Source organism: Anguilla anguilla, chromosome 9, assembly GCF_013347855.1.
Source record: "Anguilla anguilla isolate fAngAng1 chromosome 9, fAngAng1.pri, whole genome shotgun sequence".
NCBI lineage: Eukaryota > Metazoa > Chordata > Actinopteri > Anguilliformes > Anguillidae > Anguilla > Anguilla anguilla.
The window spans coordinates 23,501,161-23,529,126 of record NC_049209.1 but is presented as its reverse complement, the minus strand read 5'-3'; the positions used below and the strand labels follow the sequence as shown (position 1 = coordinate 23,529,126).

Sequence of the window (27,966 nt, the reverse complement as noted above, 5' to 3'; positions counted from 1 at the left end):
CCTTTCTGCACTAAAAAAAGGTGACACCAGGTACTCAGCATTCATAATATACCCTGTCAATGTAATTTCTGGAGCTTCAGTGGAATTGTATCTGACAGGAGATTTCATAAGAACATTTCACGGCAGACAGGTTGGTAAGCTTATGTAAGATGTCAACAGACACCTCTCACAACAAATTACTAAACGTACGCGTGTGTGCCTGTTTTTTTTACGCTGTACGTTTTTGTTTTGAAACTGTGCTTTAAAAATGAAATTAAAAAGTGACTAAAAAGTGGTATCATGCTGAAGGAATATGTCCCCTTGCATTATATATCGCACGGTGATGTTCTGGAAGGCCGTCCAACAGAGAGTCTTTTGTTCGCTTTTTAAATTAGACTCGCAGTGCTTGAAACTGATTTCAGTGAGAGCCTTCAGATTTCTGCACGTAAACAATAATTTTCAAGGATGAGGTGTGCATTTTAGAATTCCGGGAGGCCTTTTCTGCTACAAGATTTAGGGATTCACCAGAGCATCTCATCAAAGGGTCACGGGCAACCTTTTATGTTGACATTTCATTGTTTACCCATGTTTCTTTTTGAACGCGACAAGGGTTTTAGGACGTGATTATAATAACCTGCGATTTATTTGTCCCTGAGACTGATGACAATTCATCGCAGGCGTTCCAGGAGATGCATTCATGACAAAAAAACAGTGAATAGACTTATTGAAAATGACAAAAAAAGTAAATAAATAAATAAAACTCAAACGGCGCATTGCAATTGAGGGTTTATAAACCGGCTTTTAGAACCTGCTCTGCCGGGGAATAATATTTATGAGCGAATGTGCGCTCTTCGCTTTTGTCGGTGATTGGAAATTAAAGTGGCGGCGGACGCGGCGCTGGAACAGGCGCTGCAGTCCGGCGATAACGGCGTCTTGGGTTGCCCGGGGGTCAGATCCCCCCGCAGCCTGTCTCTTAAAATATGGCTGGTACCGGGAGCGGCGTTAGTGCTGTCTTTGACGCCGTCCGGGACACAGACGCAGCTGGAGGTCAACGTTACGTCTTGATTGTGGCCGTATGGGGCAGACTGCAGAGCGGCTGTGCCTCTCTTCCTGGTGCCGTTTGGGAGGGGCTCTCCAGTGCCATTTGTCTCTGCGTTTTTCAGCTCACGCTTGCTCTCACAGAGGAGAAAAACAAAGCAGGAAGGGCAGGTGTGGTTACTGTACATCACTGTGGCTGTTCTGCGAATTGACCTTGTGTCTCAATCCTTCGTACGTCCCGTCGTAAAAACGGCTCCCTTTGTTCTAATCTCACCTCCGACGCAGAAGGACATTCCATTTCCCAAATGGGCCCACAGGGACAGGAGCCTTTCTCATCAGTATGGAGAGCCAAGACTCTCTTAATGGAGGTCGTTGAGTCGAAATCTATTGTCATACATAAAAGCTACAAGTTCTTTTGGAAAACCTGAATTATTTACACTAATGCTGACGGAGTGGGACAACAAATGTTTTTGAGGTTTATATGTATTATAGAGGGGTGCTTCCAAAGAGAGACCAGGAAGATCTTGAAGAACGCTCATACTTTAGTAAGGATGAAGTCTTCATTGCAAGCAGGAGCTAAAGACTGACAACATTGCACCCTGACTTCTGACATCACATTGCATAATACAAGGACATGAACACTTAATTCTGTGACATTGCACAACATACTACAAGCATGTGGGAACTTGGCCTGCCCTTGGTTGGCTAGCTAGGTAGCTCTGCTAGATACCTCTACAAAATATAAGCCTTTCATTTCCAAAGTTGCTCTGCACAAATTCTGCATACTTGTTGCCGTGTCTCGTTTTGCTCTGTACCATGGTATTTAGTCTAAATACGACTCAAAACTGAAAATTAAATCTTTTGTGAGGACAGTGGGAGGTTTATGTTAAATAGATTTTTTTTATAACTTGGTTGACTGAACCACATGCTAATCCGTCAGCTCTGTATGCGGCTACATTGCAACTGAATTTTATGCTCAGTTCACAGGCCTATTGCAAGATTATAGTTGCATTACATTTATATATGTGTATATTTTAAAATTAATTATTTGAATGACCCTAGTTCCCACTTAAGATGCTCCTTTGCGACCTGCGCGTGCCGAAGGAATTCACTTTTGAGTGCGCGGATTGACTGGAGCATCCTTTAAGCACTTGATAGACTGGTAAATGGGATTTGTTCTACCCTTGGCAGGCTATCTGGCAGGAGGAAGAGCACATACCCTGGAGAGGATAAACAGAGGTCGATCAGGTCTAGGGTTTTAACCTTGGCCTGTGAGTGCAAGTCACCTCATTCAGATCTCTGAAGTGATGAGCAGGTGAAAGTGGTAGAATGCATGTTTCTACCCTCCTGAGCTAGAACCTCCACATGCAATATGATTCCATCCTTATTTTTTTATTTGTATGATTCTGTATACTTTTTGCATACATTATAATTTATGTGAACGTGTGATAGAATCAGGGTTTCGTACATGACTGGTCCTATAGAGCAGGTCATGTAGCAGTTTTTATCCAGTGTATCATTTTCTCTTGGTTGAGTGTGAACGTTGATTTAAAAAAATGTTCATGATTAAAAGAAAAAACCCTTTTCACAAATAGGAAAGATGAAGCCTACTTCTATTTAAGGAAAATCAGGAATAATCTAAATATTTACAATGTTTCCCAGCCCACTGCATTACCTTGGTCATAAATATTTATGGAACACTGTAAGAAGGCCATATAACTGAAATTGCATCTGTATGTGCAATATGTGTAGAGTAGCTTTGTTAGTGTATCGCCACTAGAAGCATTCAAATCCCTCCCACAAAATCCCTTCTCTCTCATGTAATGGCCTAGCACATAAAATTTTATTCCTAAATGCCTGAGGTAAGAAACCCTTGCCTTGCTGCGTTTTTTAGAAAACTAAACTTTTTTCCACCAATTTTATTTGCACTATAAGTTTTAAGGAAGTCAATCTGTCTTAGACTTGAATGTTCTGGCTTGTCAACCCTTGATGTGGTATTGCAGTAGCTTCAGTTGCTACTGGTCTCTAAGGGGGCAGAGATCTGATTACAGAACTCTGTGCTGTTGCGCAAGGCAGTCACAGAAGTTTTGCATAGACCACTAAAAGCATTGTGCCCCTTGTTGTTTGATGGGAAATAATTTTCTATTGCCCAAATGTACCATTTTATGTTATTTTATTACCCCATTGTTGTAATTGAGTGCGTGATTGAGATGGTGCCATTAATGTTATTGCTCTTTTTGACAAGAGATCTCATATTACAGCTTTTAAAGCGATACCCACTTTCTGAGTTTTTTATAAAATATCATTGGCCCAGACAGTTTTTGTGTGCAGTGGAAGATATTTTAGATATTTACGAAAGCTTTTGGTTGCCTGTTGTCGGCTTTACAATGTGTGGATTGTATTAAAAGCAGTTTGTACTAAAACACTATGCCTCTAGAAGTTGTACATGTTTTTTATTACTCAATTATTCTGCAAAAATAGCTTTTCATTTTATTTTTGGTTGCAGCCGTTTCCTGTGGCCTCCTCCTATTACACATGGAGAGAATCAGATTACTGCTTGAGAGGGACCAACGCTAGTCCATGAAAATGTCTGCTTTGACCAATTTCACGTGTATTCAAAACAAATGCACATTATTAGTTGTTACCAATAAATCAGCCATGCAGTGCAATTCAAGAGTGTTAGCATGGCAATGAAATGCTAATACTTTCTATTTGCACAGTAAAAACCGTGGGCCAAAAAAGCACAAACTGAAATAACATTAAAAACCCTTGTAAGTGAGCAAACTCTTTAAACCTTGACATAGGTTTGCCAACCATTTCTTGCCAGAATTATGAGGCAGATTGCAGAGATGCACACCAAGGTGACTGGATTCAGTACTGTTGAGCACAAAGACCAGTGATGGTGATGATATTGTCTGGTATCAGACAGACAGTGTAGAATTTGACATTTTGTAAATGTGTTGACTGAGACAAGTTCATTGTATTTTTGAGGTAATGGCAGGGAACACAGCAGGACACTATGGCTAATTTTGGCTATAGAGGTTACACAGGCAGTGATGTCATAGGCTGATGAAGGCCTCATCTAGCCTAGGGTTTAAGCAGTGCGCAAGCGCACACACACACACATATACACACACACACACACACACACACACACAGAAGCACAAATGGAAGCATGGATAATTTCCTACCTCTACAGGCAGGCACAAGCTCACACGGTGAAATTCCACTATATTATACACACATACTATATACACACAAACGCAAGGCACTGACAAAAAATGTTATCTGTAAATAGCAAGCTAATTATTTTATTTTTGGTATTAGCCTTATTCTGAAATGGCCTCCTTCACACATCACCGGGCATGTACAATGTTAAATATTTATCACTAATAGCCAGTCTTTTCTAAAATACCATGCTAGATCTTTACATGTCGCATTGATGCTAATAGGTGTTGCATAGATCCCACTGTCCTTGAAATCTTTTAAAATGGAAAGTGGCCAAACATCCCACTGGCCTTGAAAAGGCAGAGAGAACTGTCCATATTATTATTGTTATTATTTATTTATTTATTTTTTTACAAAAGTTCAAAGTAAACTCTTGCTTTTCCCTGCGGGAGAAATGCACCCACCTTCTCTGAACTCGCTCGGCAATTTACTAAATCTCGCAACGGCAGTTTGCTGTATTGCTAACGAATTGGCCAGCTCAGTGGCTTGTACTTAAGCCCAATACCAAACGCCCGTGGTGACTGGCGTCCACAGCCAAGCGCTCCCGCGAGTGTTTTTTTGTGCCGGGAGAAAACCGGTTCACTATGGCGGTAGGTGGATTCGACTGCTTCTCCTAGCCTGGTTGAAGTGTCTCAAGATAGCAAACCTGCCAGAGGGTTACTCATTTGCATGCACTAACAGATTCACATTCACATGGTGTGGTGTGTTTGTGCCTCTGCACTGATTCAGTGTTTCAGTTCCCCACCACATTATACCGCCCTTGAGCCTGTCTTCTTATACATAAGATATTCTTGGGGGAGGGAGGGCAACTATTTATCTAAAAATAATAGTGAAGTGTCTGTGACATCCATTGCATTACATGGTTGGATTGTGCAGCTGTAATGATGGGAGCTTGTACCTGTTTAACTCTTTTTCATTCTCTAAGGGAGAATGACTGGGGTGGTGATTTTGTGCTATGCTCACACAATTCATATTCTTATGACTTGACGTTCTCCAGTTCGTGGTTATCTTAATTGTCTTTTATATTTTGTTTGCCACTATCTTTCCTGTAAGTTTCATGGCTGTTGTCTTCAGTACCCACGGAAAGGCATTATCGCCTTTGTTGTCACAAGCTCTCTTGTTCTAATCATCTTCTGTCGCAGTTATCTGCATTATAAGCGTAATCTTCATTAGAGCCTTTATCACTTTGTCCTGCTTCATAATCATCATCGTCCTCGGCGGCCGTTCCTCATCTTTAATTTCATCACCCCGTCATCCTCCTTCCATTGTCTCGATTCAAAAAGTAAAATAGAAACGCCCATCTTTTAAGGATCACTCTTTTCCTCTTTCCAGCAAAGGCAATGAATTTGAGCTTGCTGGCCAAAATAAGTGACCTTCATGCAATACCGTATTGTTTCCAGGTTAAATGCTTGATAATGAATATAATTAATGTGCAAACACAATGTAAAAATACATATTCAAGTCTTTATGACTGAAATATTTAAATGTACTGCATGATTTACTCAGAGTTTTATATAAATATTCTAAACTATATTTAATGGCTATTTGTTGGGGTGGCAGGGGAGGGGGCTGGTGGCCAGGGCTGTAAAGAATATTACAGAAATAATGCCCTTGGTGAGGGAAGCATTTAATGGAATTTCTGCAGCCAGCTGCATATATTTACGAGCGGGAGGCCTGCATGTAGTTTCTATCATAATTGAGCCCCCTTAAATGATAATCATTTGTGGCTGTAGCACTCGCTTTCTCCTTTCAAATATCAAATGCTTTATTTTTCTTTGCGGCTTAATTAGAATGCATGCACTATAATAAATCTTGGTGCCGGCACCATCATTTCCAATCACTCTTGGCTCCACTGACTAATTTAACGTATTGCTCAATGATCACTCAGAATTTGTGAGGCACGGGGCTTCACTAAAAGCGCGTTTCCTCCTCATCAGCCGTTCGGTTGTATGCATGATGAATGTCGTGCTGGCGAGGCTCTCCGTTTCTGAAGGCGCCGCTTCACAGCGCCCGCAGACCCGCTCTCGTAGCATCACGGATTCATCTGCGGGCGCGAAGTCTGAAAGATTAACGCGGGGAGACGGCGGGCGTGCGGCTTTGGCGCGCAGCTGGATGTCGCCGGTAACGGAGGCCGCTTTCAATCGCTGCGGCGCGGACGGCCGTCGCAGGTTCCGCAGAAATCAAATGCGGAGCGGATACTGTTGAACTCGTTTCTCCTTCTCAGATAAGGGCCGTGTTTTTGTGTTGGTGTCTTAAGTGCAAACTGGTCCCCCAGGACCAGCATAACAGGCGCTAGGTGTTGCTCTCAAGTGATCTGGTGCTAGGGCTCTGCCTGCCTCTAGTGAAGCGCTGTAGAGAGATAGTTATTCACTTTTTTGTTTAGGCAGGTTTATACAATTATTTCTTTTCTCAGTCGTTTATCCTTGAATTCTTCTTCCAGGCCTGTTGCAGCATATGATCATTGTTGGAAATTGTTCATTAGAAACTATGATAGTGATTCTTCTGCTTCTTCTTCTTCTTCTTCTTCTTCATCATCCTTGTGTTATTATTATTATTAGTAGGAGCCGTAGCAGTAACTGTAACACCAGCAGCAGTAGCAGTAGTAACAGCAGCAGTAGTAGCGGCAGTAGAAGTAGGAGTAGCAGAGCAGTAGTAGTATTTGCGTACTACCAGTGCTACTGGTTTGCTGGATTCCTTTATCTGAGGTGACTCATTCCTGTGGATATTTATAGAAGCGGTGTAAGCACCTTGCTAAAGGGTGCAGTGGCAGTGTCACAATGTTTTGACTGCATCAGTGTCTTCATCTGATCAAGGGACGATGACGTCAGGTGTATGGCAGTCCAAATGACAGCAGACTAACGACTGGGAACCTAGCAAGATTTCATTACAGAATTATAAATGGTTTGTACATTATTTTGCAAATATCACCATTGCATATTAGTGCTATGCTATATAAATGATTATGTGAATTTGCACTGCGGAATTCCAAACCGCTGAACTTGTTCCTAGGATCCTTCAGCATTATCTGTTGCTGGGAAATCAAAGAGCGAGGAGAGGTCAGACATAATGTGATAAGCCGAGAGACCGTCCTGAATGACTTTCACTGACATTGTTTGGGGAAGTAGGATGGTGTGCCTCGTCAGCAAGACCAAAGGGTAGCCACACCGAGGTTAATTTCCTGCGGAGGCAGGAAGATATGGTATTTTATCCACACACGCCCTCCTTTGTGAAATAACCTGGGGAGGGGGAGGGCGAGGGGGGGTGGGGGTGGGGCAACGGCCTTGGCACAGCGTGTTCAGACCCCGGCATGCTGCTCATGGAATTGGCTGCTCGTCGAGAACGGCGTGAGGGGATTGAACACAAGGCGGGAGTTCGGTGCTGAGTAAATATGATTGCATTTGGCCAAGAGAAGTCGGGAGAAGTGGGTTAGATATTGACAGGTTTCGTTAACGAATAGACTTAGGATGGCAAATAAAGGCGTGGCACCCCGTCCTCCTGCACGTCGTCTCTAGCCTTTAGCAGCCCTGGCGCTCTAAGTTATTCTGCCCACACACATTTCACATCTATCACTGTCACGTATCTAAGGCCTAAAACAAGGGCTCTGTCACTGGAGCTGAACATCGAACACACCTACAGCTCACGTGACACAACGCAAACACGATATATATATATATATATAATATTGATATATATTCCTATAAAGATCTTTTTTTTTCTTTTATAGATGAAAAGATAAAAGCCCCAATGCACATCAATTTGCTGTGAATGCATTGCCCAAACTGTATGTCATCTTCATTCAGTGTACCTTTCATAAATGAGATTTGTAAGTGCATTTCAATGATTTGAACGGTATGCAGGCAGTCTTTACTCTCAGTGTGGCCAACACACGGATTCCGATTGTGAATTTCCAGGAAAATGTCTGACGAGCTGGCAGCCTGGTCAGCGGGGAAAATTAGTTTGGTTTAACCTTCACTATTCAACTAAGTTTCCAGGAGGAATCGCAACTCTGTTGAATTGGTAGGTGGGGTTTTACAGGAACTGTGAATACTCTCTTGGCCAAGCAGTGTATCTTGCCATATTAACGACAAAGTGAAATGGCATAAAATTAAGTATAAATTATAGATTATTGGTGCCTAAGCACTTCCTGTAATATATAGCAACTGTTTACTCCAGTGGCAAAGTATGCACTTAGTAACCACTTTGGCTGTCCATGACGGGGGACTGTGACTATCGTTGCCTGCCACTTTTTGAACGGGAATGACTAAATGCATTTGGCACAGAACATGCAGATAGAAAATTGAGTTGAAAATTGATAATCTTTTGGATTTAAAGAAAAGTATTTCTGTAAAAAAACAGGGGATGCGGGTGTGTGGGTGACTGCTGCAGGTGAGAAACTTAGCTCTGAGGATGGGCTGTGCTGCTGCTGCAGTTTACCAGTCATACCCACGTACCCTTTTTAACAACGCGCACTTTTCTTTACATGAAAAAGAGTATCTCATTCAATCATTAAGAGCAATCGCCAGAGATGGCTTGGGTAAATTATCGTGTCTAATACCATAATTAACTATATGACCTTGACATTATCTTAACAATAGCAATCGCGCAGTGCTTCTGAGGATGAATAAGTGTAGTGATATGGATAATGGCATATAGCAATAACCCCTGTCATTAATACTGTAACCCCCCCCCCCTCGCCCACACACACACATTAGTGCCTCTCCCCTCTCCCTAGTGCACTTAGTCTCCTTAGCCCCCTCACAACCCTCTCTAGGATTACTGCTCTTTGGCAAGACCATTAATGATAGCGCATTAAGGTCAAAATAAAGATTTTCTGTTCTGTTATCAACAATCTCTGTATTTTGAATTGAATGTAAAGTCCCTAGACTACTGAACTGAAGATCTGTCGTAAAAATTCCACTTTGGCCGAGTGATATAAATATTGACAGGGAATCTGAGTGTGTGGGAAGGTATGCAGAATGAAAAGTCTCTAATGATAAACTGTGTCTGTTTCTAACCTCACCAACAGCAAAAGGTGCAATAGACGAAATTGCCTGGGTGTCATGGCTATTCAGGGGAGTCATTCATCAGTAATGGTAAAAAGAGGCAGATCGGCAGCACTGAGTGCTTTCTTTTCAACGGCATTGTGAAATAATAATATTAAAAAATGAGCAAAGGACTGCGCTTACGAGAGTAGTACTGAATGATAAAGGAGGGTCGTCATAGCGGGGATGGCCCGTGCCTCGTGGATTGAAAATAGCTATTGAAAAATGAAGCTGAAAAATCATAACATTGGTTGGTTGCAGCCAAAAAGCCTTTGTCTTGGTTTTGTGCTTGATTCATCCAGTCACCCCGCTGACATTCTCCCAACAATGTAGAACTTTCTATTATTCTTCTTTCAGTGGGACACTACAAGGATTGATTGGAGTCTTAATATTTCATTGATTTTTGTTTTGATATGTGTAGGCTGTAACAGCTCTTGTCCAAGGAGGGACATTTCTTCATTCGTTGCAGATATTACATATTACTGCACTACAGTCTTTACAACGACATTGTTCTAGGTTTGGATGGCCTTTGTTTCATCCATTTTACAAAGGTTTTTTTTATTCAATACATTTTTAGGTGCCCCTGTGACTTGTACTGTGAAAGTTCTCCTAGATTCACATGCTGGGCAGTTATTACATTATTTAAGGAGAAAATAATCCACTCCTGCCTCAGTCTTGTATATTTGCAAAATCCTGACCAGGGCCGTGAGGTGGGTGATGCCACAAATTCCACAAATTAAGCCTTCAAAGTATGTAAGCAACAAGCCTGTTCTGTGAGTTTATTATTTATTTATTATTCAGTCATTTTTCCTGTAAATGCATTAAAATGCCTTTGGCAGGCAACTCCAATTGCTCCAATTACACCAAGTGCCTTAAAACAAAGTAGTTTTCCAATAAATTTTGTAGTGGAATTAACACTGTCATTCTGAATTAACAGCATTTTGAAATAGTTGAGAGAATCCATGTCAATACACTTGCATTTGCATTGAGGCTAATGTCTTTTTTAGGGGAAGGAATATTGATAAGGTTCAGCTTATACTCCTCAGCAATGGGTTCTATAGTAGGGATGACTATATAATGAGAGCACATCTGCACAGTTAGTCTAAACAGTATCAATTTTGTGTAATATAACTGCGTGCTTGACATTGGCGTGTAACAACAAAACAACATTATAATGACAAGCACATTACAGCTGTCATTTTGCCCACATCCAAAATAATGATAATAGGCTTTATTTGTATTGTGCCCGTTCATGCATTTAAAACTGGTAAATGAATATTATCGTCATTTTTAACTACTGATCTGAGATATGTAAATAATACTGAGGCGATTAGGATGACAACCCACCTCAGTAAAATGATTTCTGTGTTTAGCGTTTTACTTCAGTGCGAATCCAGGCAAGCTGTTCCAAGCATGGTATCATGCTGTTTGAAGTGATATTGATATATCAAGGATTATTTGGTCATTATTAGTATTTGGATATTAGTCATGGGGATAATAGATTAGGTACCAATTGTAATACATTTTATTTGTAATTACATTTCTGTTTTATTCACGAAAGCTCAATTAAAAGTAACTTTTTTTGTAATTTCTTTTAAGGATGAGTGGTAGGTCATTTTTGTCTGAGGACAGAAGCAAATGTTGCTTTACTCCCCTAATCTTGACCTCTCCCCATTTTGATCCCATTTTAGATCCCATTGCTCTGCATCAGGGCAATATTAGAGCCAAATATCTTGAAGTATACTTCCCAAGCTTTTGTAGAACTTTCAATCAATGTCATTGTGTTTTCGATGTGTTTAGGGCTACTATTAACAAGATAAATATTTTTTTAATTATGAAATTCTGGATCAGACGTATACAACTCAACAAAATATACAAACACAGTGGAACCTTAGAAATACAAAAACTGGGAATGGTGAGAAATTTTGAAATTTGAAAATTATTAGAAAATACACCAATTTTAACTATTTTATTCCTTCTTTTGGAATCATATGCTTGCATAATGTTAGCCTCATTTTTAAATTATTTTTTAAGTAGGCTACTCAAGATGTCTAAATGAATTTTTGTTATTGTAAAAAATTGTTATTTTTTGTATCTCAGTAAGCAATTTCTAATAGACTGAATAATACCTGGAAGCAGGAATTACTGCTGGCAGTTGTGGTTTTGTTATGAAATTTTCCTATTTTGGCTTTCCAAAGGATACATCTCCCTTTGATTTACTGACTATTTTGGCAAACTATTTGATTTTGTTCTTCTTTAAATCAAACACTGCAGATTTTTCCACGTTGCATTTAGAAAATGTGTCACGTAATGACAAATGGCAAGTCCCTTTGTATAATTTTGATGTAGTTTTTTTTATATCAGTAGAAATGTGGCTTGGTTTTCTTTTGGATTTTTTCCATCAGTGATAATGAGCAGCTTGATTAGGCAAATTTGCATACACTGTGTCCAGGTTCATAAGTTCATAAATGATCACGTCTTTTTTGCTATTTAGAAGTGTGGCATGACTAGAATACGGACTGTACTGATCTGTAAGATATGCAGTTCTCAGCCACAGATTAGTACATGCCAAGCTACTTTACTGCACGGCCCAATTTAAGCCTGCTCAGACAATGGCTTACTTGTACAGTAATTCAGTACTGTAAACTCAGGGCACAGGGGATTGTAACTTCTAGATATCTCTGTTTGAGATACAATAAACCATATTCTGAGATAATCCTGTCATACTTAAGTACTTATTAAAAGTACTGTTGTCTGTGAAATTTCCGCTTTCTTTATCGCCTATCTCAGAAATGTTTTGCCGTTCATAAGCTTTATTGGCTTTACTGACAGTGGTTTCAAATCTGCGGCTGACAAGACTATTAAAGATTTTAACATCCGTTTCACGGGTAAAACTGCTTCTTAGGAAACAGTGTGCTACAGATGGAGTCTTATTGCTTGTGTAATCTCAGAAAAGCTAATATTTAGCATATTGTGCATTGTAAACCCTGAAAACTGCGCAGGCTAAATTTAGAGATCCTGTTTTTATTGGAGATGTCAAAACTGAACAAGAACCCTGCTCCTCATGTTCCGTCCTTAAACTGACACTGTATCGGAAAACGCTTAATGGTGTAATATCCTTTTGCCTTGCAACTGTCATCCCGAGTGCTCCCTCTGCACGTCTCGGAGGAAATCTGGATATGGCTGATCAATACCGAAAACAAATAGCGTAAGCTAGCCCTAATACTGGTGGAAAATGCATCGTTGGCCATTGGAGATCTGCTTAAGCTCTCGTGTTAAATGGAATTTAGAGAGCGTATTCAATTTTTTTGTCACATTCTTGTGCGCTAAATGTAAGCTGGATGCAGTCCAAGTGATACGGATCTCGCTGTCGTGTGACGAAATGTACTATAAAATATTCAAACTCTTGTTTTTTCCCATTTATTCTGCCTTTATGTCTTCATATTCTTCTTTTCATCTTACTTTTCAATCATTCCAATTACAGTGAAGGTACAAATTACACAACATTATTGAGGTGACCTTATATCTGTGAAACTAATTTATAATCACCACATTATTTACAGTGTGGTTTCTGTGTGTCAGTGTGCTTTGTTCCTGATGTAATGCAGTGACTTCACATGGATCAGAGATAAACATGATGTCTTCTTTCTGAGGAAATTCAGGCTCCTGTTGTTTCCTCTGGTGCCTGGAGAGGCGATGAAACAGAAATTATGCCATCTTCAGTCAGTTGTGCATTCATTAGCTGTCGTCAAGCATAAACATTGTCCAGAGAAAAGCCAAATGAAATGGTCAATTTGATTTAGGCAGTCTCGCACGGTTTTTCCGCTATCTTGACTTTGATCTTGAGGTTTCGGTTAATAGGCACTGAAAGCACGGCAAATGCGATGACAGCTCGCTGCTTGATCCTGAGGTATTAGTGTCAGACGACCCGAGTTCCTCCTGTTTTCGCTTCCCTCATATGCATATAAAGAGCCTTTTCCAAGGATGTAACATTTTTGAGTTTTCTTTACTGTGGGTGTTTTTATTTCACATGTTTAATGAAAAAATAGGCTGGAAAAAAATCAATTTTTAAAAATAATCATATTCAAACGGGACTGTCCCATATAGGAAGTTATTTCGCTGAAATGTTGGCTATTATAAGTAATATCACAAAATGTCCCCCAAATCTCTAACTGTTCACTGTCGCAGACAGAATCAGAAGGCATGGTCACATGACCTCTGCCTCAGCCACTTCTGCTAGAGTGGAGGAGGAGTGAGCCATTCCACTCACTGTAACTGTCAGCTGCAGATACCCATTGAAGATATGATTCCATTCTGCCACAACAATAACTGTCATTTTAGGATTATGATTCTCTCTTTATGTATCAGATGTTTATGTGACTATAAGCTCTGCCACGAACTTTGTAGTGAAGCACTCTTTCCCTAAAATGTAAATACGTAATGCTTGATATGTAAATTATGAAAGTGGGTCAAGTTGAGCTTTACGAGCTGCCAAATAACATATTTCTGTGTTACGTGACTGCAGTAAACTGAAATACAGCGTAAAATACAGGGCATATACATATGATACATGTTCCTATTTCATTACAGGAGCTAATGAATTATCATTAAAACCTTAATGTCTTGTTTCCTCCTAAAAAAGAAACGTTTCCACTAACTCCCCTGTAGGTTTCCCCTTTTATGATTAACTCCCTTGGCTCCGTATCCCAAATAGCCAGCATTTGGCTAATGGCGATCGTACCGAATTCTTAGCAAAACAAGCTGCCATGGGAAGATTGTCTGCAGTGTAGCCCGCAGCTCAGAAACTCTCTTTAAATAAGGTAGCCAGGTTGTACAACTGCCAGCTGCTTCAGTGCTGAAACACAAGCTGGGGTAGAAGGGCTGAGCACAATTCTGCTGATAAGTACAATACTAGGCTTTGGTATGATGTTGCTGGATACGTTTGGCACCTTGCGCCTCATTCAAAACCCGATTCACTGGGTGCCACTTTGATGGGGGACTATCGACAAGGGGATGGCGCGTGGGCGGAGCCTAATCGATGTGGCCGTGGCGCTTCGTCGAGGGATGGAAGGATGTCGATGCATGGTAAATTGACCAGCGATGGCTCGAAATTCCAGGGGTGTAAATTGCAATCCCAATGTACAGTGGTTTGAGTCATCCCTGGTCTTTCCAGAAGAGTGTTAGTGAACTGATTGGAAGCCACCAATAGGCCGGTTCTGCTCTGTCTGCTATGGTGCGCTTTGTAAAACCTGCAATGACACGCATGCTATTAACTGAATGACATTTCCACCCCTGAATTCTCCTGGGGGAAGCATTAGTTACCATTGGCTTGGCCCTCCAGACAGTTATTTCGATGGGTGTCCTAAGTGTCAGCTCTGTGGCTGGGCCGAGTGCCGGCTCTTGTGTGTAGCATTCACGGGAGGATGGCAGCCCCTCTGTTACCTTGGCTTGTAGTGGCAAATTGCATTGGAGTGCATGGGTGGCAAGTGAATCCTTAATGTGAATTCTAGCACTCTTAGGTGCAGGTTGAGCAGACTTCAGTCTCCGTAAGCTGTATTTCCATGGTCAGGGTTTGATTCCAAACTGGGAGGTAGGCTATGTCACTGCGTCACAGACTGCCAGTGTTTTAACTGGTTATATTACCTCTAATGAACTGCTTTTCATTTGTTTGATCATTCTGGGGATGTGCACTGTTGCAATTTTCTATCTTTGATTTGTTTTAAATTATGTTTTCGACTTGGTTTTCTCCATGAATTATAGACTAAGGGCCAGATTACTAAGGAAATGACTGCAGCGCAAAAAATCTGCTTTATTGTGGCTCTTGTTGCGGTCGCAGAGACTGACACATTAACAGCCAATTTACCAAGACGGGTTCTATTTACACATTTAACTATACACCAAGAGGAATCGCATTGATGCAATCCCCGCCAAATAGCTACATCTGAATAGCAATGTTTGACCCATTACGACATTATAATAAATGCCTTTATTTTTTTAAAAGATTTTTTTTGCCATTTTCCCCCATTGTCGTCATTATACCAATTCCCCATGTGTATCACGGTCCTGGTCGATGCGCTATCCTTCTTTTGGTCTGGGGAGGGTGTAGACTACCACATGCCTTCTCCGATACATGTGGAGTCGCCAGCTGCTTCTTTTCACCTGACAGCGAGGAGTTTCTCTGGGAGAGCGTAACGTGTACGGAGGTTCACGCTATCCTCCCCAGATCCCCTCCCTGCTGAACAGGCCAACCAGTAGGAGTCGCTAATGCAACGATCAGGGCTCATACCCTCACCGGCTTCCCACCCGCGAACACTGCCAACTGTGTTCATAGGAACGTATGACCAAGCCGGATGTACCGCTGCCGGGGATTGAACCCGGGTCTCTGCAGTGGTAGGCTAGTGCTTCTACCTCTACACTACCCAGGCGGCCATAAATGCCTCTATATACCTTGTAGAAATTGCTTTTGCGTTTGAAAAACAGTCACAATCCTTTGGTCCTCTGGTCCCCAGTGATCTATAGAAATGGATTTTGTCTTATTTAAACGTGTGGTTATAAAAAGTAATTTCTGCAACTAAATTCATAATGGACCCTTGCTCCACAGTCTCAGAATACCACCCCCAAAGTGAAATGGTGTTATTCTGATGGAAATCCACATGTAATTCTGGCAATCATCATGTTGCTCATTTTAAAATGTCACCACCGGTTCCCCTGGCACGACTTTATAATATTCATTAAATCGGGATCCTGGGGTCCAAATTTGGAATGCTTTTCTGATTTTCTTATACCTGGTGGCACCAGAGATGGATTTTGGACAAGTTATTTCAGTTTCCGGGCTGAGACCCACACAATGGGGAAAGTTCTTTTTCTCTCTGTGAAGGCTGTTTACCATCTGTAAGGTCTTTAACACTTGTGGTGCTTTTTTGTCAGTCCAGAGAAGTTGGCTGACAGATCTTAATGAGAGAGGCGGTAGAACTTAGCGAGACTGCAACAGCGTGAGGTGAATCCCACCCACTCATAGAAAATGTGCCCGACTATTCATTCAGATAAGTGGTTCAGACTCTAACTCATAACGCGTCTGGCTTTTAAAAAAAAAACAAAAAAAAAACACATTTTTTAACGACTTAATAAAAAAAGCAATAATGTATGTTGAACCAAGTTATGGTGTAAGCTGCATTCAGTCATTTTTGCAAAGATGTATTCACTGCTCAGAGCTAAATAGATGGATGGTCTTATCTGCGAAGAATGTAGTGTTAATATCTCTGACTGAGGAAAGCTAGCTTCCTTTGACCCTGTTTAAGTGAGAACTGTTTTCGGTGATCAGTCTTCATTGTACCAAACTGCACAACTTACAGGTTGCTAATTATTCAGTAGGAACAACAGAGATGTCTTCTCTAAATTAACCCACATAGAAGACATTTAAAACATGACAAGCTCACATGAATCTTAAGCGTCCGTGGAACTTTGTTTTGTTTCTGTTTTGTGTAGGCCTGACAAAAGAAACACGCTAAAGCATTCCTCTATGATGAGCCCTTTAAACTGGCCAGCTGTAAGCGATTTACATATCACATGCTAATTGACTTTTGGCACACATTTCAGTCTTAGCTGCTGAGCCAACATGTTGAAGTGGATGAATTAGTGGTTTGTAGTTGTGAAAAAGGTTCTAGGTTGTTGTTGTTTTCATGAGAAAGTGGCAGGAATGTTTTAGTTCCTATCAGTGCAGCGTGTTACAACGCTGACTACTGACAGCAGGCTATGTGATTCGACAGATCTGAGAAGTTTCGCTAGTGAAGGTGATGGCTGTTCCTGTCTTGCTCCCCATTGGAGCTGTTTGCCTTCACGCGACGTGTTGCTGGTTTCTTCTGTCTGACGGAAACTCAAAGGAGCACATTGCAAATTGAATTCCACAGGGAGCAGGAATTACTGAGAAACAAATGGAAAACAAAGCACAGTGATTTCTTTAGGCTTAATGGCTGTCTCTTATCTCTCCACATCACAGTATTGTTGTTGTCATTTGATTAGTTTATTCAACACAACTGAAAGGTAGTAGTGTGATAAGTGGGGAAGTATTGGCACTTAATATATTTTGGCACTTTAAAAAAAACAAAACAAATCAAACTGTTATGGTTAAATGAAAAAAAAAAAAAAAAAAAGCCTTACATTTGAAATTCACATTGTAGGTTATGGTGTTGCTTCACAGCTTGGTAGAAATGATGGCACTTTATTGCTATTTTATTTGCTTATCAAACAGACCTTACACCCTGGGTGACTTAGCATGGCTCGCATTTTAACATACCGTCCGATTCGCCGCTGGATGTTACCGACGGATTAATGGAAGCTGTTGAGGATTAGTACCTCAGTGAAGGGTATGACAGCACATCTCTGCTTTGTGATGGAACCTGTTCAGCCTCCCTAACTACCCTTTCTGCCTTAAGTGGGCTTCAAGTGGCACTTTGCAGGGGCTTGTTTGTAATGTGTTTGCGCTCCGTATGGAAGTGGCTGGTGAAGAGATTCGCGACACCGCGGAGTTCTCAGGCCGTATCGGATTGACGGCGTTCCCATGGAGAATGGCATGGAGGCCGTAGAGGAACAGCGCAAAGTCAGCACATAAAACAAGGCCCCGCCCGCCCATTCCCGACAACACTGAGTACTCCCGTTTCTTCTGGCTGTGTAAGGTTGCTGCTGTCTTGCAAGTGCATTAAGCAGCACTATGAAGGTATGAGCATATGAAATTGATCTTTAGCCTGTTTTCTTTTCTTTTTTGCATGCCCCTTCCCCGTGAATTATTCATTAAAGTCAGTGAATTAAGCGAGATAATTGCGGGTATTACAGAGAAGGAGCCCAGTGGAATTGAAAGGTTGAAACTGAACAGGCAGCTCTCATGGGCTTTTGAAGTGTTTGACAGTTGGGGTTTTTACCAGTGAAGCATCCTAATTAGTAATGCAAAACATAACCATTGCGGCCTTTGTTTAATAATTATTCACTGTTTCGATCACTAACTGAAGAGCACACGCACAACAACAACTCTCTGGTGTTCTTATCGGTACCTTTCAGATGAGTATTTTTTTAGCTCAGGGATGTTTATTCCTGAAGATCCTGGAAAATGAATGCACAAATCTTGCAACAGGGCTAAAGTGGCAGCCAAAGTAGCATCGTTCAGGACCTAGAATGTGTAAAACGTCAAGCTTTCTCTGAGTGATATCAGTCTATTTAGAAATACAGCCTGAAGTCACTCCCAGCTACACCCTCTGTCTCCATGCAAAACCCTCTGTTGATTCAAGGATTTGGAGCATCATCTCCCAGAAATCTGGATGAAGCTGCAGCAGGGTTGTGTGGGAGCTCAGACCCCTGGAAGGTGGCACTCACTACCTAGATTAAACCTGAGCTCTCTTTCACAGTCATCAATCTGAAATTCTGTGTCTGTAGTGCAGGTCACTTTGGGACAAAACACAAGGAACTGGAATTAGATTTGACAAAGTGCATGTACTGTATTTATTGTGTCTCACCTGAATTTGAATTCTGCTAGCAGAAAGTGTCCCTCTCACAAAGTGGTGTGTGTGTGTGTTTGTTTGTGTGTGCATGAGAGAGAGAGAGAGAGAGAGAGAGAGAGAGATTTATTCAGTGCAGTATATTTCAAATAGAAGGGTTTCACAAGTGACAGAGGGCTAAAATGCATACTTGGTGAAGTTGGACATTTCTGAAATCATGTTATTTACTTGGCAGACGTACTAATCCTACCAATTTATATAACTTTAGTTTTACACATTATCCATTTATACAGCTGTATGTTTGTTGATCCTGCTCATGTTTAAGTACCTTGCTGAAGGTAACAAACACTGTGCCTTACCCTGGAATCAAGCCCGCAATCATCCGAGCCCATCATATGAGCCCAACCCCAAGCTTTTAGCCGTTACACTTCACTGCTACGGTGCCTAAAGCGTAAATTTCAAAAAGATTTCCTGCGAAAGCAGAATTTGTGTTGGACGCTTGTAGTGTAAACACCCTGGTCCTCCCAGAAAGAAAATGGAGAGGGGGAATAGCTCTGGCTCCTGCGTGTTGGAGAATGGCGCCGGCGGTTCTCTTTCTCAGCAAACCTCAGCGGTCTCCGTCAGTGTTGACCTCGCAAAAATTGGTGGCTGGTCCCCACGGGGGGTAATGTCTGCCTGGGTCGCCGCATGGTCACGTTTTCACTTTTGACAGATCGCGGGCAGCAGGGTGCCCCACGGGGCACGGACGGCCTTTTGCAGTCTGTGCGGCCTTGTCTCACGTCCGCGCAAATCCGTTCGTCTTTTTTTCCCCCTAGTCTGAAAGTAAGAAATCAATAAGCATGCTGGGAGGAGGGGGTGGGCTGAATAAAACACTTAAACGTTCGAGGGTCAGGGTCACAGAGTTGCTGGACAGGTGAAATGAAGCGTGAGTACCTCATAGCCGGTGTTGGAGAAACAGACGGATTCAGGATGCATACCCGATGAGGCAGGTTCATGAACACTGACTCCATTGTACGTTCAAAAATAATTCCCAGAAGTCACTAACATTTGTATTCGAACATTTTTTTTCCTTCTTGTGCGCACAGGCTATAGTGTGGGAAGAACACCAGGTAACGCTTATCTTCATGAGTACCTGATGTAACAGATTAGGGTCAGTTGCGTAACGACCTAGCACCGCACGTCCCAGGCAGACCTCCAAGTTCCGGCGACTCAACCTTGCGCCACCGAGTGATAAATATAAACGTTGTAATGCGGTTCTTCTGCTTTGTCACCCCGCTAATAATTAGAAGAGAAGAGGTGGCAGGGAGGGTCATGTAGGAGTCTATCATTCTCGCTTGAGGAGCTCAAACGTTATTTTTTTTCATATTTGCACTAGGAAATGAGCCTTATGAATGCAAATACGGGACTGCCGGAATGTACCTTGCTTGAATTTGCTCTCTTTATATATGCGCTTGCACATGAGTGAGCAAATGAGTAATGGGAGGTGTGCTCGCGCTGACAATGAGCACTGTGCACCTGCTCCTCACGGGTTCTGCGGGGGGGGCGGAGACCGTTGCTACGCCGCGGCTCGCTGTTCCCAGGCTGCTGCAGTCTGCTTAAATCACTGGAGTAAAATCTGTCTTAAAGGGGCATGTGATGCGAGAGACACGGTGGGTAAGCAAAGGAGCTTTAGGGATTTGCATCAGACTCTCAAAAAATTAATTATGGGGATCGTAGTTCTCATCTGAAATGAATAAGGGTACCCTTGTAAAAACTCTGTTATTCAGTTCCCAGTCTCAGTGTCCATAATGTAATGGCGGCAGTTTAGATCACAGAAGGTTTGCTATTAGCTTCCACAGGTCAGAACGCGGAGCAAGAGTGCAGATCTATTCACAGTCAATATTACAGCTGGCTGCTGTCTCCATTTTAATTGTTTCAGGGATTACCCGAGTTTCTACCGATTCACCCTTGTCCAGGCCCTTGAAAGTTCTTGTTTTGTTTTGTTTAGCTTTTTTCCACTTGGATGCTGCCTTCGTGTAACGTGGCTGATGGGTGCATCCAAATTAAAGGCCAGCTGCCCCTGCCGAGCGCGGCAAACGCGTGAGCGGTTCACAGATCCCGCGAACCGATTCACTGCGGAGAGGGGAGAGGCCACCTTCAGATGAGCACGTGTCACACGCCATCAATGGCTGGAACGAGACAGGGAGCCACAGCCAATTACCGCGGGGAGGAAAAAAATGCTTCTGCTGCAGAGTACAATCAAAGCGCAATCTTTTCTCTAATATAGAAGTCTCCTGCCGTTTAAAGGTCTTTCTTAAACGCGTTCTTTGACTTCAGTCGATGTTTACTTTTTTTCGCGGACGAAAAATAAGCTTAACGCTGCCGTATGAACACCAAAGCGAATGTTTTAAAAGGAAATTATCACGTTAAATCAATGGTGGTTCCGTGTTAAGTTGGCAGCAGATCCTATAAAGCATTGATTTGCTTCTACCCGCCGACTGAATGTGTCTTGTTTGGATGAATGTGGAAGAACCACAGGTGCTAAGAGATTTTCTTTTCTTGCGGTTTCGTCTTGATATGGCATGCTACATGCTACAGTGGCCAAGTGTAAGGAATATATTTAATCTGAGAAACAATATATATGCTACTGAGAACTGAGAATGTTACTGAATACATTATATCTGTGCTACGTGGCTATGCTAATGACTGTCCTTAAAACAGTTTTGTCTCACTTCTGGAGAAATCTATGAAAGTCACTGTCAGTTGTATATGGTCAAAGAACTCATGCATTTCATGCATAGAATTCATGCATAATTCTGTTCGACAAGCTTTTTTTGGTCAGTTTTGGTTGGCCAAATAAGTCAATTAATTATTTTTGAATGTCATTTCTTTTGCTACCATTCTTTGCTAAAGAAGCCTTTTGTTTTCAAGTCTTTTACAAACCGATTGCATTTAAAATGCGCTCTTACGCTGAACACAAATCTATAAACACCATGCACTGTTTCTCGGAGCAATCAATATGCCAAATAAATGATGTATCGATCCCATCCATGTGTTATATTTTTGGATGGTAAAGAGCCCTGGCCCCTCAACTTAGATTGAATTTTCCCCTCACTCAGAGCTTGGAAAGTGAAACAATAGTACACCGGAAAGCAGGTTCTTTGCCAACTTGACAGAGAGTGTTTTGCTGAATAGTGTGCTCTGGAGGACAAAATCAATTTCTTTTGCGGCCCTTAATAACACAATAAACTGCTGAATTTCTCTAGAAAAGCTGGATTTTTCCAGTGATTCTGCTGACCATCAGGTTAATTGGTAATTTGGTTCTTGGAAATGGGGCATTATGTTTGCCAACGACCGACTTATGCAAGCAAGTCCTCACATTTAGCTGAATGGGCTCAAAAATCTTGTTTGTCCTGCGTAACTGAGGACAGTGCTTTAAACAGCCGCAATTGGCAGGTTATTGCGTATCAATCACCTGACTGCTGCTGGTTAATTTTTTAATAAATAAATCAGGGGTGCACAACTCCAGGCCTGGAGGGCCAGGCTGCATGCTGCTATCTTAGTTTTAGTTTTCTGACTGCTCTGTGAACTATGCTGGTTCACTTGTGTGCTTGAGCACAGTACTGTGAAATCCTTGGGATACACCTGCAGTTGTTGCTTGCTGGTGCTTATACAAATATCAGCTCAAGATATGATTGAGGTAATTACATAATTAAGAGCAGACGTTGGCGCAAAACCCTGAAACGGATCAGCCTTTGTCATGCGCCCCTGAAATGAAAAGAGAAGATTCGCACAGGGAACACGATCTGCCATGCTTTATCTACAGAAAAGAAATGGGCAAGGCAAATATATGCAAGACCTCAACTTGTCGGACAGAGACAAACAAGATAAGGAAGTCAGCTTTTGGCCTGGTATCTGTCTTGTTTTTCTCTACATTTGTAATGCCTTGCCTTTTGAACAGTTGATATATTAGTGTCTCTGAAAACAAACGTAGTCATATCTGGAGTAGGAAAAAAAAACCAACCTCATCTTGCAAGTAGAGCCAGCTTTTAAAATATGTTGCCTTCTGTATTAATGCCTGCATCCTCAGAAGACTGCTGCGGTATTTGGAAACAAACATGCAAATTCGACTCATTTTTACCAAAACTCTGTTGAAATCCATGACTCACAATGCATTTCATGGCAGTTTTATGTTTGTGAAAATATTTGAATTTGTGAAAATGTCTTGCACATAATGGATTTCAAAGCGATAACTTTTACAGGCATTCATTTGCTGGTGGGTCGTTCCAAAGGCGGGGGTGCATAGGAACTGAAAGCTTCTAGCCCTGCAGTTTATTTTTTAACCCTTGGAATAATTACAAAACCAGCATCAGATAATCTAAGAGAGCAAGAAGGTTCATGATCTAAGAGCATATCATGCATGTACAATGGCGCTAGGCCATTAAGAGATTTGTAGACCAATGAAAGAGTTTTTAAATCAATTCTGGAGCCGGAAGAGGTAGCCAGTGTAATGACTTCAGGACAGATTTGATGTGTTCATTCTATCTTGCTTTTGTTAAAAGCCGTGCTGCTGCGTTCTGTATTAGCTGCAGACCAATAGTTTTTTTTTTGAAAGAGGGCATTACAATAATCTAGTCTGCTTGAAATAAAAACATGTATAGTTTCTCTACATCGGTCTGTGAAATGAAGCCCTGCACTTAAGAATTGTTTTTAAAGTGATACTGTAGATAGCTGTCTCAGTCACATGTCTAAGATGAGCTTCAAAGATAAGGTCAGTGTCTAGAATTACTATGAAGTTTGTAACTTGCTCTAGGTTATTAAGGGAAAAGATTTTTCATAAATAGTGTTTGTTCAAAAAGTCATTTAATTGCTTGAATGCCACTTTTTCAGGTATTTTGCTGAGAAAAGAAAGGTTGGAAATAGATGTATAATTACTAATACAGAAGAATCAAAATGACTTTTCTTTAATAAAGGCCTAACAATGGCAGTTTTGAGTGAGCTAGGAAAAGTACCAGTTTGTAAAGTGCAATTTAGTATGGCAAGCATATGCTCCGAGAGACAGTTTTTAAAAGGTAAAAGGTAAAAAAAAAAAAAAAAAGGTAGTTGGAATGGGATCAAAGGGACAGGTTAAAGAGCTCAACAGAAATAAAACTTCACTAACTCTAGTGTCTACAACCTGATCATTAAATAAGGCAGCAAATTCATTACACTTAGTAGTGGAAAGAAGTTCACAAGGGACTGCAAAAGGGGGATTTATCAGACTATCAATAGCAGAGAAAACAGTTCTTGGATTATTTTTGTGGTTGTTAATAATGTCAGTTATGAATTATTGTCGTGTACAGTGACATTATGGTTCCAGAGGCTGTAGAAAATTTTATAGAGTTTATTCAGAATTACTATTACAAATATGCCTTTTCATGTCCTGGTGGTGCAACATTTTTATATTGTACAATGGTCTCAATGTTTTGAAAAACAATCACTTTATATAAACACACAGCCTCTGGAGGCATAACATCAGTATATAAGCTGCTTTGGAGTTATTTGAAGTGTATTTCCTTGCATTAAACCAAGAACGAGTGAATGCCTCTATCCCAGCCATTGTAAAGATGGTTGATCATCAGAGATCTCTAAACATGCACTAAAACGGAAATATAATAAAAACTACAAAAAACAAAAGCATCCCTTCCTGAGGGTTGTTATGGTTTTCTAAAAAATCAAAAGCATCTTTGTGGCTTGGAGTAGTGGAAATAAAAGCTCTGGTGAGATCCTGTGCTACTGCAGGAAAGAGCTGAGCTCTGTGATTGCCTGGAGGGTGGTGGTGGAGGGGTGGGAGGGGGTGGGAGGGGGGGGGGGGGAGGGGGGGGGCTCTCCGGATTGGTCAGATCCATTGATTCATTCCACTATGTGGGCACACAGAATTTGGCCTTCAAGTTGGCATGATCAGCTGTACCTCAGATCTTACACTAGCAGCTTACACTAAGTCTCTGGTAGGCCCGCTACACTTAAATTGGATATCAGATTTCACGCTGTATGAGAATGGAAAAACAAAACAACCTTCACACATTTTGTGTCCCAATTAATCTGTAAAAAGCAAGTGTGTGCCACTGCATTCCTTGCTCGAGAAAGGGATTTGAGTTCATTAGAATTCTGGCCATTGTATGCGTGTGGGTTTTTGCGCGGTTATTTGTCAAATTTTATTTTTGTTAAAACAATAAACACAGTAAAAACTGTAAATTGAGCATAAGCGTATTTAGAAGCACTTTTTAAACACTGTTTTCTCACCCAAAAAGAAAAAGTAATAATTAAAAGTCAATGGTTTTGGCACTCGCAGTAATAGGTCATGTTTCCCCCCCCCCACTATGAATGAATGTGAGGTAGCAGCTGTGATCATTCCAGTTGAAAATCTCTGTCATTAATATGCGAGTCTGGTCTCTCAGACATCACAGATGTTTGCCCTGTCTTCATTTGCTTTATAGAGTTTACTGGCTTTTTGCAGCATGTCAAATCGAGTTTTTTTTTTTTGCCGTGATCCCATTTGCATGTGTTCACATCTCACACAGTACATTTCATTAAATGTATAATGTATAATTCACACAATCGCATTGATCTCCGTCTGCCCACCTGACGCATTTTCGTGGCAGAGCAGCCAGAGCTCGTTTACACGTGTTCACTGCTACGTATGAGACTGTAATCTGTTCACTCCTCAGAACATCCACAGCGTCACAATGATCTCGAGACTTTAACGGAAACTTGTTAAATTACATTGTATTTTCACCTTTGAATGTATTTTTTTCAGTGCTGCAGTTTGCATTGATTTTTGATCATTTTTGAAGAATGAAAGTAAGTATTTTTCCTGTTTTGCCACTGCGAGATTGGCTCTTGAGTACATATTGTAAAATTGAAGAGCTAAACAAACTATTTTCATGCGTATAACATAAGTGAAGAATTCATTATGTTTTATATGTGTGATATTAATACATGGGGATTTGTTATGAGCCAGAGGTAAGCCTCATAGCCTGTCTGTACTTGTGTCGTGGAACATTGGAATGGAACATTGACTAATTAGCAATTGAATGGGAGTTACCCTTGACTACACCATGTGTGTGGTCAGTATGAAGCCAGTGCGCACACACAGCAATCTAACTGACATTCACAAAGACAGAGTGGAACTTTTATACTTTTTGCCATTTATTAGGGAACTTTTATGCTTAAGCAGTGCAGTTAGCTGCATTGCACTCAGCTTAGACTTGATGTTATTGAGTGAAATTTGAAAACTAAATGCAGCTCGTCGGATACTTTTATTTGTCTCAAACTATGGGAACAGATATGCAATGAGACTAAAACATTTATTGGCCATTACATTAGGTCCTTCATGAAGTCATGAAGGACCTTCACCCAAGCGCTAAGAGCCCGGTAAAAAGTTGAACTCCTCCCATTTAATCCCCACATAGGAATAGATGGAATTGTTTAGACTGATACAATTTAACTTTTCAATGCAACTGATTTTTCGTACTGTTGCTAATCCTTAATACATACCATAATGACCCCATACAATGTAGACTAAAGCTATTCACGGATTTACAGTCACTTTACGTGTAGGGAAATGGTCATGTGTGCAATACGGTGCACACTGCTGTTAGGTTGAATCTATGCTTTTGTATATTATTTTGATAGTCACCTTTAAAGACAGACCTGTTCAAGGTAAGATCCATATTTCAGAAATACCAGGATTGCTACACAGAAGAATATATGCAGCCGTTGTGTAATAAAGCTACTGTAGGTGAGACATTCATTTCCTGGAGACATGTTGTCAGATTTATGCTCTTGCAGTTGTTGGCACGTACTCCTTTCTACCTCCCTACATGCACACTTTCAGAGTCACACACAGGAGGCACAAAATCAATTAGAATTAAATCGCTCGGCCAAAGGGTAGGCAACCCTGCTCCTGGAGTGCCAGCAAAGTTGCTGGTTTTTGCTCCATTGGAACCCCAACCACGTAATTGGATTCATTATTACACTTAATGAATGCGGCTGACCATATGCTGGAGGTACTCAGGATTGCCTAACATTTTTCTTTTGTCTTTTACATTCAGTTGAGCTATACAGGCCTGTTCAGGTTTTTAACCCATTTAAAAAAAATCTGTAATTTTTTTTTGTCTTGGATTAGGTAACTGCTTAAAAAAGGTCAGGTTGTTAAAACTTCGACAAGAGTGATTACAGCATTCCATATAAAATGTGAACTTGTCTATATTAGGACGGGATAGAATACAAAACATTATTTTATATTAAAAACCCTTTTCATGATGCCTCTGTTTTGGTTTGAGGATTTATCTTTCATCTGCAACAGATAGAAAATATTATCTCTTTCAAACCATGAAATAATCCAAAAATGCGAATATCAGTTTCACAAGGGGACAATCAATACTTAGCAGATAAAACTTATTTACGCACAATCTACTATCAGTTTTCCCTGACATTGAGGTGAATGTTTGAAATGTCAATGCACTGTTTTTAAAAAAGTTTACTGTTTATTTATCAAGTGTGCACACACACAAGGCCCGGCTCATCCTCTCTGTAAAGGTCCTCAGGTTTAATCTTCAAAAGCACAGCTGTGGCTCTTGTGATTCATTTTTAAACGGTGTGAAAATAAAGCATAATCTGAGCGCAAGATGCGGTTGGAGAAGCTCTTATGTTACAAAAACTTTCTGGCTTTCATTTTGCTGACGGTTCCCTCTCTCTGTCATGTCTGACACATGGCTGGGGAGCATGCGTATTTCTCTAAGTGAGAAGGCCTGGATCATAGCACCGTGATGGCGGCGTCCCTACGGATGTGTTCAAGTGATTCCGATAGGAAGAACAAGGGAAGCGACAGCTTTTTACAGGATTCTTAATTCTGGAGTTCAGGCTTTATTTACAACTCAAATTCTTTTGGATGATGAATTTATCTTGCCCCTGTATATGAGCTTCAGAGTATTTGACAGAAGGAGATGAATATTTTGATGAGATTTATGATGAAGGTATTCCTTTGTCTTGTTATATAACATTGTAGTTATCATCTATTACTTTCCTTTAGCCCCATAGATTTACTGTTCAGTTGTACTGTGTTCATAGAGAGATGATTATGGACATATACAGTACATATTAGGGGTGTGCAGAGTGCAGAGTTTATCTGCATTATCTGTATCTGTTCAACCAACAAAATTATGTCTGTGTAT

At 41.0% G+C, this 27,966-nt stretch overlaps 1 protein-coding gene and 1 long non-coding RNA gene across 3 annotated transcripts in view; both read left to right on the top strand.

Moving 5' to 3' along the window:
* The window catches only part of ntm (neurotrimin), a 326,344-nt gene that overhangs the window by 32,892 nt on the left and 265,486 nt on the right, over positions 1 to 27,966 (top strand). The window lies entirely within an intron of this gene.
* The window catches only part of LOC118236085, a 44,753-nt gene that overhangs the window by 9,992 nt on the left and 6,795 nt on the right, over positions 1 to 27,966 (top strand). The window contains exon 3 of one of the 2 annotated variants that reach the window (XR_004766990.1): positions 2,209 to 2,381. The exons of the other annotated variant lie outside the window; for it this stretch is intronic. This is a non-coding gene — a long non-coding RNA (uncharacterized LOC118236085). Of the gene's footprint in view, positions 1 to 2,208; positions 2,382 to 27,966 lie in introns of those variants that run through there. 2 annotated transcript variants of the gene reach the window in all.